At 54.4% G+C, this 14,094-nt stretch overlaps 1 protein-coding gene and 1 long non-coding RNA gene across 6 annotated transcripts in view; both read right to left on the bottom strand.

The window, feature by feature from the left end:
• AGAP1 (ArfGAP with GTPase domain, ankyrin repeat and PH domain 1) overlaps window positions 1-14,094 on the bottom strand; it is a 554,841-nt gene that overhangs the window by 516,246 nt on the left and 24,501 nt on the right. The gene's annotated exons all lie outside the window — the stretch shown is intronic.
• LOC123379319 lies at window positions 9,700-13,198 on the bottom strand. The gene is made up of 3 exons (XR_006583654.1): window positions 10,564-13,198; window positions 10,100-10,269; window positions 9,700-9,924 (listed from the first exon to the last, which is right to left on the bottom strand). It is a non-coding gene; the product is annotated as an uncharacterized LOC123379319 (long non-coding RNA).

Below are 14,094 nucleotides of genomic sequence, written 5' to 3'. Positions count from 1 at the left end.
TATATTACTTTGGTTTTTTTTTAAATAAATGCTCTCCAAAGCTGCGTCTATCTAGACGCACGCAGTTCAAGGAACTGATCGCATAAAGAACGATGTTGGGTTTAAAATGAGGCTGCAAACATCTCTCCGGATCTGCAACTATTTTATTCCATGGCACCAACAGCAGTAGTCGTTGATTCCTCTGTGAAGTTTCCGCGCCAGCCTGAATCGCCGCCTCCTTTTCACTCCGAAAGGCTCCGGGATGAGAAGGGAGAAACGCCCTGTCTCCACGGACAGTTCCCATTCCTCCTGTACCTTTAATGCCTTCGTAATGGTCTCTGCATCCCCCCCCATTCGTCAAGGATTTGCGCCTCAGCTACTCTCTTAGGCTCCTTAAGAAGATTCTGTAGAGATTTTCTCGAGTCTGCTCTTCTCCCAGGAGAATAAGCAGCAGCCGTGTGGAGTCTTGAAAAACATCATCTGTGTTCCTGATAGCCAGGCTCTCCTCTCTTTTCGGTCTTGTTAAATGAGAATGATTCGTTCTGTCCTCAACAAGGATATGGACAAGGGCTGAGGGGGACAATCAGAAGCGGAGCGTCCCCAACAGCTGCCACTCGCCCTGCCTGTGCCCGTTCCCCAAGCTTCGGCAGGAAGCGGGAGCTGAACGCAGACCCAGGGCGGCCAAGACGGAGGCGTCAGGAACTTCCTTGCCCCGGACCAAAACAGGGCTTCGTTTCCAACGCCCAAAACCCTGGAGGGAAGGAAATCGATGTTCCTCTCCTGGCTCTTCATTTTGTAAAACTTTTTTTTTTTTTATTCTTTAGAAGCAGGCTCCGCGCCCAACGTGGGGCTCGAACTCACCACCCTGAGATCAAGAGTCCCATGCTCTAGGGACTGAGCCAGCCAGGTGTCCCCCAGTGGCTCCTCCTTTCCATCCACACCCACCATCTCTCCTATCCCCAAGGAGGGCCCCAGAGCTAACACGTTTGCCCTCAGCGGCCCCACACAACCCCTCCTTCAAGCTTCTTTAAGATTCTCTTCTCAGAAATGAATGACTAGTGTCCTCAGGAGAATGAGGATGCAAACCTACTGCCACTGCCTCTGTCCCCAGCGCGGGCCCTCTGGGGGCTACTGCGGTGACCCGTGCCGCCTCACCCCTAGGGCTCCTTCCTCTCACTCCACGGGGGAAAATGCAGGAAGGAGCTACAGAGAAAACTTACAAAAGCAGGTGCAATGTGGAAACAAGCACTCATGGCAGCCACAGCATCCCTAAAAAGGACCACGGACGGGAGGCCAGAGAGACCGGCATCTTTCAGGGACAAGACCTGTCACCATCCCTGTATCTCGAGAGATAGCACGGGGTTCAATTTAAAACTCCCTAAAAATCAGCGCCTGGCACAGCTCAAGATTCCAAAGCCCCCGTTCCTGCTCCATGCCCTTCCTGCCATCTCTTAAACACTGACCTCCCAACGCATCACCAGTTTCGGCCACAGACGGTAACATTCCTAATCCCAGCAGAAGGCGCACACAGAGCGAGTCACGCCAACGGCTGCCCTGCTGTAGGCATCCTTCCAGACCCACGGACATCACCACCGTCTGCCAGGCGCGCCAGCCTGCTGCTCCCTCTTACGGGAGCTGGAAGTTTGCATGTAAAACACAGGTGATGCTTTGCCGTGAAAAAATAAACCATTTAAAACTTGCACTTTAAAAAGTGGTGATGAGGGGCCCCTGGGTGGCTCAGGCGACTCTTGATTTCAGCTCAGGTCAAGATCTCACGGCTCATGAGCTCGAGCCCCGCGTCGGACTCTGGGCTGACAGCGCAGAGCCTGCTTGGGATTCTCCCTCCCTCTCTCTCTCTCTATCCCTCTCTCTCCCCTCCCCCCCGACCCTCCTGCTCTCTCTCAAGCTCACACGTTCTCTCAAATAAATAAACTTAAAAAAAGAAAGAACTTTCAAAAGTAGTTGATGAGACACACAAGGTTTTCTTTCTGGCTTCCACCAGGAAAAACTGGTTTTAAATGCTAGAAGGAAGTAACAGTGATAGTCGTCCGTTTATTTTAATGGCCTTAAAACACCATAATAAACTCACAACAAATTTAAAAAACATCCTTCCTCTGGTTCCCTAGGGTGTTCCAGGTCCTCCTCTGGAATACTAAATCCCATGTGGGATGGCACACTTCAAAGCGTCCCCAAAAGGAAAAGGCACTGTGGACCCAGAAGCAGGGACGGTCGCTGTGGGGAAGGGGCCACCAGTGACATCCTGCTCCGTGCACCCAACAAGGAGAAGCAAAGCAGACGAGACCTGTGCACAGAGAACGTCCCAGAGAACACGGCCCCTGGGGTCAGGGGCACCCCCCTGCTCTGTGTGCAGGAACGTGCATGCGCACACTCGCAGTGGCCGAGGTTTCCTCCTAAGCCCGGGGGTGAGGCCAGGGCATAATCTGATGGACCCTGGGACCCAATAATGCTACTCACGTAAGAGCCTCCTTTTTCTTCGAGAGCACCAGCACTGGCACAGCACACCTCGGCCGAAAACAGACCTGGCTGCTGCCCCGCGAGTTCAAGACTTTACGTTATAAATCAGTTAACACCCGTCTGTACCACCGTAAACACTCAAAGGCTCCAAATAAGCCTCTAACCCTATTTTCTTTTCAACAACATGACAAATATGGATGAGACTTCACAATGGTTCTCAGAGGTTATCCTGAGGAAAGCAAGGCGTAAGCCGAGATTCAGCGTTTATCTGGAATGTGCAACAACTGTGACCACAGCAGGCGTATCAGGGGCTGCAGAAAACAGGAATGAAGGGTAACGTGAAGTCACTTAGTGTGGCTGGTACAAAATACAGCCACTCACCTCTTGAACAAACGAGTCTTCAAGCCTGCTACTTAGGGGAAAGCATGCCGGGTTTACTGGTGACAAGGCACAGAATTTAAAATGTGACGGACTTAATGCTGTGCAGGAAAAACAGGAGGGGGGGGGAATGCAAGTGACTTCCAGCGTGAGTCCCCTTAAGTCACTCAGTGACTCGGGCCTCAAAACATCCATGATCCACAGCCAAGGTATTCCAAGTGTTGAGGTAACTATTGGACAGGGTCCAGAGTTCAAGCATTTGAACTTGAAAACTCCTACAGGTTCAGCAACAGCAATATTGGAAGTGATCACTGGAATCCAAGTGACGGTTTTCATTCAGAGAGCTGCGAGCCCCTAAGACTGCCACTATTTGACACGGTGGGGCCGGGCGGTGACCTGAGATGCAAACTCGCGGGTGCTATAACTGCACTGTCCCCATGCAGCCACCCGCCCACCACTGCCTGCTGCTCCTTTGCCCTATGCGGGTGCATTGCTCCTCTGAGCATCACGGCTGCCCCTGCCCCGCCCGGCTCCCAAGATGTTTCTATGACACCCCAAGCCCCCCCCCCCATTGGGGGCTCCGCGCAGAGCTCCCACCACCCCATCCGGACGTCTCCGTCCTTCCAGGCCCCCTTCCTCCAGCCCTGCGGCCAGACGTCCCCTCTCAGCCAGGCCTCCCGCCGTGACCGCGCCACGTTCTCACGCCCCCACCTGCACACGCACAGCCCGCCCCCCTCCCCGCTGTGTCCCGTTCCTTATCCCGCGTTCCCCGCCTCTGTGCCGTGTGCTGTACCGAATTCAGCCTCTCGCTGATCCCTCCCGCCCCACCGCGGGCTTGGCTACAGAAAGGCCGGTTTGTGCCAGGTTCCTTCACTGCTGAGTCCCCAGCCTGGCCCGGGGGCCGGCACGTGGGAGCCGCTCCCCCGGGACCGCGACCCTGCGGTTGAGCGAGTGAATACATGAACACACAAAGGAGCCACGGGGTCCCACACCTGCCCAACTGCCAGAAAAGCAGGGGGCTCGGAGTCTGTCATGTCGGGAGGCTCAGGGAGGGGCGGCGAAGAACCAGAACGAGGGAGGAAAACAGAGCCACGGAGACCTAAGAGAAGCGGACACGCTGTCTGAGCCGGGCACACAGTTCAAATCGTTTCTCCGCGAAGCTCGGGTGGGCTCTCCTCCCGGACGGAGCTCCGCCCACGGTGCTCCCTCCGCCCACGGTGCTCCCGGCACGGCACGTGCATTTCCTGGAGCCGCCCGTAAGCACCAAGGTACACGGTGCAGGGGGCCAGAGGAGACCGGACAGTGCCAGTAACTGCAGGGCACACAGCCACGCACCCACATCCACACCCTCGCGTTTACACACGCGCACACACACCCACACTGGGTTCCATTCGATCGTGCTAAAGAAAGAGCCGCTAAGAAGGTGGGCACCTACTCCCATGGGGAGCGAGAGAGTTTTCATGGAAAACTGGACGTTTAGATCCATTGAGCTGTCCTTGAACGATTAGGACTTCCACTAATGGATACGGAAATTATTTCTTCTTGACGAAAAACACCATCAGGGGCGCCTGTGTGGCTCAGTCGGTTGAGCGTCCGACTTCGGCTCAGGTCATGATCTGACCTCACAGCTCGTGAGTTCAAGCCCCGCGTCGGGCTCTGTGCTGACAGCTCGGAGCCTGGAACCTGCTTTGGATTCTGTGTCTCCCTCTCTCTCTGCCCCTCCCCCACTCGCACTCTCTCTCAAAAATAAACATCAAAAAAAAAAAAAAATCAAGAGCAAAGGGAAATGCAACGCAATAGAAGTTTAAAAGATGAGCCATTTTCGGGGATAAGCCGGTAACAGGGTTAGAAGCAAAGGCCTAACTAACTCCTCAGGATAAGCCAGAAAGGCCTCTGTGGTCAGACTCTGGAGGGCTCTCCCAAGGGCAGACAGCTGGGGCCCTGAGCTCCAAACACACATGCCCCCGCTCAGAGAAAGTTCTGGAAAGCAGACCGCTGCCTGCAGGGGGCACGCAAGGGCAGGCGAAGCCAACACCCTCCCACCAGTCCAACCTCGCAGTGGACCGTCACAGCTCACTATGCGCACAAACTCACCAGTTGGGCAGAAACACCATTTTTGCTGAAGGCTGCAGACGTTCAGGTCCCAGAGAGAGTAGCCTTTGATGAGGCCTCAGGCTTCCCCCAGGGCCCCCCAAGACCACTCCGTGGCTGGGCCACGCGGAGAGCTGCCGAGCTCTGAAAGCACTTGCAGTGACCGCCTACAGCGAGGCCAGGCGCCTGTGACCCCCACTCACACATAGTCCTGCCTCTTCCAGACCGCACTTCTCCCTGAAAGGTCACAAGGGAGCCCTGGGGACAGGCAGCAGCACTGGGGTCGCCACCCGCCCCCTCCGCAGGGCACTCCTGCAGGGACCCAGGCTGTTGGGGGGTGGGGGGCTCAGCCCTGGGAGGTGGTGGTGTTCACCAGCCGTGGATCCTTCCCCACCTGCAGACACACCAGCAGAACTCAGGGGGTGGGGGGTAGCGCACGGAAGCATCTGCAAGAAAGAAGCACCCCCGGGTCGGTCGCTCCCTTAAGGCTGGCGTTTGCTTCCTACCGTTACTTGCCCAGTTTCTCTGCACTATTTTGTGGGAAAAGTCAATGCTGCAACTGATGACTCATCCAAGGAGCCCTGAACAGGGCAGAATGAGGTTGAAACCAAATGCCCAACAATGAGAGAAAGAGAAAGAGAAAGACAGAGAGAAAGAGAGAGGGAGAGGGAGAGGGAGAGGGAGAGGGAGGAGGGAGGAGGGAGGAGGGAGGAGGGAGGAGGGAGGAGGGAGGAGGGAGGAGGGAGGAGGGAGGAGGGAGGAGGGAGGAGGGAGGAGGGAGGAGGGAGGAGGGAGGAGGGAGGAGGGAGGAGGGAGAGGGAGAAGCTGCCACTATTCCTGGGCACAGGCGGGTTTCCAGGGGTCACCGTGCTTACACCCCCCACACTGCTCAGAGGAGGCACTACCACCATCCCAGCGTCACTGCACCGGGAAACTGAGGCACAGGGCAGCCCTGAGTTTTACAGAAACAAGCCACTGTGGGCATATATTATGTATTATGATGAACTCGAGAATGTATACGTGAATGCGTGTGCATAAGTACACTTGTGATTTGATTACTTGTCAAACATTTATCCAAAAAGGTAAACGGCCTCGATGCTCACTTGGGTTATGGAGACAAAAACAGCCCAGTGAGGGGCGGAGGGATGGTCCAGGGGGAGCAGCAGACAGACAGACCTGATAGTTCCCAGCCGTGAGAAAAACCCCAACACTGATCCCACGCTGGCCTCCCAATGCCATTTTCTGAGCATTCCTTTTCATTAGAGCAAAAGACAAAAGAACAAAGCCCCCAAAAAATTATAATAAAGCCTGGCTGATGATTTTAAACACTGGAGTAGGACGCCTGCCATGTGTTTAATCTCAGCCAGAGTGTAATTTTGCTCAGCATTCCCAGTAAAATCTTTGTTTTCATCCTCAGCACAAAATGCCACCCAGTTCCTAATTATCTGACATGCTCCTATACAATTTTAATTATAAGATAGTAAACTCGTAAGTAAGAGATGTACACGTTTCCCTAAGACCGTTCCACACTTGTCTGATCCAGAAACATTAATAGTCATTAAGCTTCCTTACATAATTTCCTACTAAAATCCACTTGATTTCCTGCCTACCGCAAACATCTGGATCTTCATTTATTTTATAAAGAAAAGAGTCAAAACCTCTTTCATCAGAAGGTGGCTGACTGTGGTTGCTAACGAACTTAAACGTGTTTGATTTTTAATGGGCTACCTGTAGATTGAAAAGTAACTCGTCTGGAACACAGCATCCACAGCACGGCCCATGACCCTACCCGGCTCTGATGCTCACTAACCTGGTCATGGTTTGCTCTGCAGCCGTCACACTTCAGTGTGAACCATTAATGGTTTTGGGGAGATTCCACACCCCCCCCCGCCTTTTTTTAAAACGTTTATTTATTTATTTAGAGAGAGCGAGCAAGCAAGCAGGGGGAGGGGCAGAGAGAGAGGGAGAGAGGGAGAGAACCCAAGCAGACTCCACCCCATCGGCGTGGAGCCCGACGCAGGACTCAAACCCACGAACCATGAGATGACGACCTCAGCCAAACTCGACAGTCGGACGCCCAACCGGGTGAGCCGCCCACATTCCCTGGGGTTTTTCTCTTTCTAGGCTCAGTGGCAAAGCAATCCACGTTTTCGTTTACTTCAAACACCACCATGCCAGTACCAGGCACTGAGGACATAAACCAAGGACGGCAAACCACGCGTCTGCCAACACACAGGAGGCTCCGAGCGGAAGGGACGCCACGGCCACCACTCGCCGCAGGCGGGCAGGAGACGAGGGGTGAACCGAGGTGGGGGTGCTTGGTTTTACCTGCTTTATAACATCAGTTTCTGCCATTTTGTTTTTTCTTTGAAGCACTCAAAAAGCTTTATGAAGAGATCTGGTTTGGGACGGGTCCATTCCAATCCGTCCACGATTAAATACCCCACAGCCATCCGAAACCGCGTCGGTGGGAAGGTGGGCACAGGAAAACGTCACTGGCAAAGATTTAAGTAGGAAGAAACCGGACGCGCCGTTGTGCACGGGATGCCCAGGACGCCTCAACAGACAGAAAGGTGGGGAAAACACACGCCCCCTCAAAGTAACCGTGGTTGCCTGCCCATGGAGTGATAATGGGCGATTTTTTCCCTTCTTTTCGTGTCCCACATTTTCTGTATTGAGCAGGTAACAGATTAGCAACCAGAACAAGAGCCGAATTGATTCCCTGCAAATTCTGCTCTTGGGGCTCAATACTACCTCTTCTCCTGTCTTCCCTGTTTCCCGTTTAAAAAGCCCAAGCATAGGGGCGCCTGGGTGGCTCAGTCGGTTAAGCGTCCGACTTCAGCTCAGGTCACGATCTCACCGTCCATGAGTTCGAGCCCCGCGTCGGGCTCTGGGCTGATGGCTCAGAGCCTGGAGCCTGCTTCCGATTCTGTGTCTCCCTCTCTCTCTGCCCCTCCCCCGTTCATGCTCTGTCTCTCCCTGTCTCAAAAATAAATAAATGTTTAAAAAAATAATAAATAAATAAATAAATAAATAAATAAATAAATAAATAAATAAAAATAAAAAATAAAAATCCCAAGCATAGACAAGCGTCGGCCAGGTGTCCAGGTGTCCGGGTCAGTGGAGGCGTCCTCCCTCCCTGCAAAGCTGGGGCTCCTCCAGGGGCAAATGTGGACAGAGAACCATGGTCTCCCAACACCCCCCAGAGACATCATGTGAACAAGGCACAAATCATTACTGCATCTCCAGGCAGAGAGCGGCAGGTGACATGGGAGAGGGCCACTCACAGGGGATGGGACTCAAAAACAGTGTCTGGGAGATGCGGACAGGGTGTACCAGGGCCAAAAGGCAGGTAGTGTCCCCAACGGCATGCAGGAGGGGACAGAGCAGTGGGCGGCGGGGAAAGCTGTGCAGGGCAGAGGAAGGAGGCCTCCTCGGTGCGGACGATGAGCAGGGGGGAGACTGGCTGCACAGGGGGAGGGGATCCCTGCCGAGAAGGATGCCCACAGGCATCGGTCTGGACCAGGAGAAGAAGCTGGGATTCCAAACTCAGCCTCCCCACACGACTAGACGTGGGGTACACACACATTAGCAGGCCTGTGCCAACGGCCGCAAATCACTATCCGCTACTCATCTCCTAACTGTACTTCCTAAACTGTGCTGGAAGCTAGCAGATGCACCAGATACCTGACGCCCAGCAGGGCCCACGCCCCATCCCCACCCTGAGTAGACGGCTGAGCCCCAGTGATGACAGGCGTGCCCCCGACTCTGCAGTCCGGGAGATGAATCACCTACAGGATCTTCAGAAACACAGAGAAAGGGGACTGTCGTGACAGGCAGAGAAGTGTGCCCCCCACACCCGATGTGCACACACCGAACCCCCAGATCCTGTGACCTTACCTTACACGACAAGGGGGCTTTGCAGGTGTGAGGAGGTTAAGGGTCTCGTTCTGGATTGTCCACATGGGCCCATGTAACCGTGAGGGTCCTGAGAGTTTGGGAAGGGGAAGCGGGAGACAGAGGGGAATGTGAGGAGGGAAGCAGAGGCCGGGCAGGGCTTGGAGGAAGCTACCCCCGCTGCCCTTGCGGACAGAGAAGAGCCGTGTGCCAGAGACCGCCAGAGACGGGAGGAAAAGGCAAGGGGATGACCCCCCCCCCACCCCCCGTGGTGCCTCTGAAGGAGCACAGGTCTGCTGGCGACTCCTTAACTTTAGGACGTGCTCCCTCCAGAACCACAAGAGGACAAGTATGCACCACGAAGCTGGGATAACAGGAAACTGACAGCAAGATCACTAGGGAGCCCGAGCACGACCGTGTAGCCCCTCGCTAAGGAGGTACAAGCACAGTCTAACGGGACATCACACTCGGCAGGGGCCGGACCAGCAGTGCGAGGACACCCTCGCTCGGCGACTCTGACCCACCAAGACCGCGAATGGGCAGCAGTGGCTCAGCCAGCTCAGCGACCCGGCAATAATCTGACCCGTGTTTTTTGTCGTCGTTGTTGTTTTTCGAATTTTTTTTTAATGTTTTTATTTTTTTGAGAGAGAGAGAGAGAGAGAGAGAGAGAGAGAGAGACAGAGCATGAGCAGGGGAGGGTCAGAGAGAGAGGGAGACACAGAACCCGAAGCGGGCTCCAGGTTCTGCGTTGTCAGTACAGAGCCCGAGATGGGGCTCGAACCCACAGACCGTGAGATCATGATCCAAGCTGAAGTCGGAAGCCCAACCGACTGAGCCACCCAGGTGCCCACCCCCCCACCCCCCCCCCCCGACCCGTGTTTTATGTAACTGCCCCTTGCAGGCCCCATCCAGCACTATGGTGCAGTTTACCTTCCCGGGTACTTTATAACTCACTTCTACTTACCGCCCCTTCTTCCAAAGAAACTTCCGACCCCGGGCACGTCGGCTTCTGTTTTAAACATCTCCGCACAGAGGAGAGGCGTGGGGCGGCGGGCTGCCCTGGGCTTTCCCGAAGCCCGGGTGCTGATCCTTGCCTCCCCGGCCCTAGGATCCCAAAGCCACACTGATGTGCCTTACCGCCACTTTCCAAGCCCCGGAGGGCAAGGATTCTCCAGCCGTCTTCATCGCCCAGGGAGGCGCGCACAGCCTCTCCCCAGAGGCGGTGCTGTCACAGCTACCTGCCGCCCTCCCCCCACCCCACCCCAAGGCTGAGGCTTACGGCCGGGCAGGCCCAGGCGGGATCTGTGCCTGTCCTGCTTCTTCCTCTCCACCTCTGCTCCAGATGCTGCCAACAGCCCTGAGTCACAGGTCAGCCTGCGGGGGTGAAATGCACGATGGTCCCAAAGGCTCTCATGCGAATGTGTGCACCTCACTTAGGGGATCAGCCGGCTGGGGACAGATTAACACAGGATCAGAAACAACCAGGATGCAGGTGCCCACTGTCCCTCCAGCTCCCGGACTCTGCAGCACGGGAGCTGAACTCTCCTGGCCCAAGCGCGCCCCCCCCCCCCCCCCGTCTTCTCTCCCCAGAGCTGTGCAGCCTAAAACTGGCTGTGCACCACCCTCCCTGGTCTCGGGGGCACCTGACACAAGCCACCTGCAAGCTCTTGCCAGTTCTATCTCCGCCCACGGGCTCTGGGGTCGGGCAGCCTGGATACCAGACCTGGTTTCTCCAATCCCCACCTGGAGAACCTTCCGTGAGGCTCACATCCCCTGAGCTTCTGAATCCCCACCATGACACGATGACACGGATCTGGTGGATCATTAGAAGAGGAGGCCAACGTACACCGAATTCTTGGCGCACAGTAGGTGCCCGCTAAACTGCAGCCGCTGCGATCAGCGGCACAGAGCAACCCCTGGCACCCGCTGCAGAAATGCTCGCTCCCTGGAGAGGACTTAACCACTTCCCACAACAAAGGCTCAGTGCTCTGTGACAGGGCGACACGCAGGCTTTCTTGCAGCGCAGCTGGAACTCCCCCCTCCCCGCAGCAGAGGGCTGGCGTGGAGCCACTCCCCGCGCGCGCGGAGTTAAAATTCCGAAGCAAGAGAACGAGGTGGTTTGCGGCCCTCGGCTACAATCGGCCCTGCAGACAAGGAAGGAACGAGAAGGAACCCGAGGGTGCCTGCACACACCCAGGCTCACGAGGGAAGGCGGGAGGCGCGCATCTTTCCCAAGTTCCCTCGTGGAGGAAGCTGGGCAGACGGGCTTTGCTGAGAAGCCCATCTTCTTTCTCGGACCAGCTGAACGGACCATCTCCAGCTTCTCCCCTCTGCCTCCTCCCCCCAACACCTGGCTCTGACCTTCCCCGGGGGCTCGGGGCATGTCCCTGTGTCACTCTCAAATTCCAGACCTGAAGTCAGCCCGAAGTCCATAATCAACATTCTAATGAAACCTAAGAAACAGAAGGCTCCGGTGGAGGGGGGAATCTGAGTGTGTGGGGCCACCTGCCCGCGCCATGGGGCTTGCAGGGTGGAAGCACTAACTCCTCCTGAAACCACCACCCCTCTTCCGACCCAATGCCTGGTGGGGGGGGGGGAGGGCCTTCTCCTCAGCGGAGGGTAAATCGGTACAAACTTTCTGGAGTCAATGCAACAACACACCGTTTATATTGAAGAAAATCTTGGCACAACAATGACCCATCTAGGACAACGTCACCGAGAGGTCAGCGCAGTTACGATGAAAACGCCCTCGGCCGCACACTTTAGCACACGGTTTAGGATACTGAACAAAGAGGCCAACTACGAAACATCCACACACCGGAAAAGACGACAGGTGGAATTCAGCGAAGAGGCTCCACTCGAACCCGCTGCGTGTGAAAACCTCCCAAGAGCCTCTGTCCCGAGATGCGGGCAGACGGGACCAAATGGCGCGTAACATGGGCCAGACCTACACACAGCATCTTGAAATGCTAGGTCTGGGGTTGTGGTTGTTTTGTTTTTTTTTTTTTTTCCATCTCTACTTTGAATAATTCTACAATGAACACAAATCATAAATGTTCAAAGTAACAGTTTGAAAATAACAGGATGGCTATTTTTCAGGCATTTTCCCACTTATTAATGTCTTAACGGAGGTCCCTTCAAACCACAGCTCCACTGCTACCTGGCCAGTGGCTCGCTAGGCAGCCCGGGTCCCCCCTCCGGTGGCCACAAGCTACCCACCGCGTGCTGCTTCCCGGGGATTGTGCAACCTCTCGGCTCCTACCTGTCCCTGCTCGTCTGTGGCATGCGGAACAAAATACGAAGCTGACGCAGACGGATCGCCGTTTCACTTTCGCTGGATACGGTTTCGGGAAGGCTCCAAACGTGACAATACTTCCATTCCGGAGAAAAACAAGACCAGACCGTCCCCCTCCCCAAAGCGTGTAGAGAAATGCCTCCCGAGAGGAGCTGCTATGGCATCTCGACGGAAGTTTGCCTGTGTATTTATTTATTTTGTGGACAAACGCTACCAAACCTCACCCACAAACACTTAGGATGCGACAGGAAGACAGGACTCCTTTAACTTTCAGGCTCGTGATGCATCCAAACTATTCTCAACCTAGAGAAGCAACACGTGCCTCAGATTTCCAATCTCGTGGTGGCGATGGCCTTTTACACACCACTCTGAGCGTGCACATCCTCACCAGCACCTTCTTCCCATTTTAATTTATGCACAACGATCTCATAAGGCTCCTACTGCCTCTGAGTCTTTTTTTTTTTTTTTTGGTGGGGGGGGGCGTTTTTTCTCTAAATAATTCATTGCTTGTTACCCTCACTCATCCACAAGAGATTTTTTTTTTTAATGCAAACCTTTTTACGTAACAGGATTACAAGACAGATCTTCTATATTTTCGAATGATTTTCTGGCTGCAGAAATAAAAATCTAATTCACAGGCTCCGAGGAAGCAGAGATGAATTCTCAGCAAAGGCGGCAGCCAGGTCCAAGCCTTCCCTGGAAGGAGGCAGGCCCTGGCATCGGAGCTACACCACGCGCCTTCCGCACGGCTGCCCTGGGGACGCTGGTCGTGGCCGGCCCGCAGGTGGTGCATCAGCTGCAAGAGCCCAAATGTGCCTGGATTCATCTGAAACACAGAAATCTGGATGCACCCCTCACTCGGTCCCCCACTTCAGAAACCAGCCTTCTCCGTCCTGCTATTTGCTTACGATCACGTTGATATCTCAAGTTTCAAAGGAGGCAGGTTTTAAACGGGCAACTGGGTAGTTCAGTCGCTGAAGCATCCGACTTCAGCCCAGGTCATGATCCCAGGGTCGTGGGACTGAGTCCCATGTCAGGCTCTGCTCTGACAGCATGGAGCCTGCTTGGGATTCTCTCTCTCTCTCCTCTCTGCCCCTCCTCTGCTTGTACACACGCTCTCTCTCTCTCTCTCTCAAAATAAATAAACATTTTTTTTTAAGTTTACAACATACATACACATGAACACACATACACACAGATACACAGAATTCTGTATTTTCTATGCATATCATTACACCTTTGGGGAAGGGGAGGGACGAATTATCATTCAATATCCTTGGTCTCAAGTTTCCACACCTATAAATTGGCAATTAAATCTATGTCTTTGAGTTGCTAGAGGATTAAGCCAATTAATACGTGTAAGCTGATTAACATGATTCATGTCACATAATCTGCAAATTATTATCATTACCAGTGCCAGTTTCACAAGTGTCAAGGTTTTTGGCTCTGACAATTCTGCTGCCCTGAACAGGGCGGGGCCCCCCCGGCCACGGTCCCCTCTTAGCCCCCGTTGCCATGGCCGGCCGCCAGGACAAGACCCAAGAGGACCCTTCAGCTACAGGACCAACAGGCACCAAGAAGGGCTATCAGAGGCAACAGCCTGGAAACAAAGTTAACTTCAGGATGATGGTCACCGTCAGCTATGCCACTGTCCATCAGGATACAGAAGTGGTGTTATTTTGACGATTTCAAAAGTGAATAATCACTCACTTTTTTAAGAGGGGGAGAAAGATCACTCCTCTTTTTCTTGACGTGGTGTGGGTTGAAGGTTGTTTTCCTCGTCAACACTCAAAAGTTTACGTGTCGTTCTTCTCTTTGCACAACAGCAGAAAACGCCAGCCTAAGAGCCGTTCTGGAAGCTTCGCGCGCCCCCCCCCCACCCCCCTCAAAGGCCGATCTGCAGCTGACACAGGCTGACCCTAAAACAAGGAGATCAAAGTCCACGCTAGGGAGCTGGAGGGGGGCGGGGAGGCCATGAT

The sequence above is a fragment of the Felis catus genome, chromosome C1 (assembly GCF_018350175.1).
Source record: "Felis catus isolate Fca126 chromosome C1, F.catus_Fca126_mat1.0, whole genome shotgun sequence".
In the NCBI taxonomy this organism is placed as follows: Eukaryota; Metazoa; Chordata; class Mammalia; order Carnivora; family Felidae; genus Felis; species Felis catus.
Note: the sequence above shows the minus strand (reverse complement) of the source record. Positions and strands in the feature narration are given on the sequence as shown.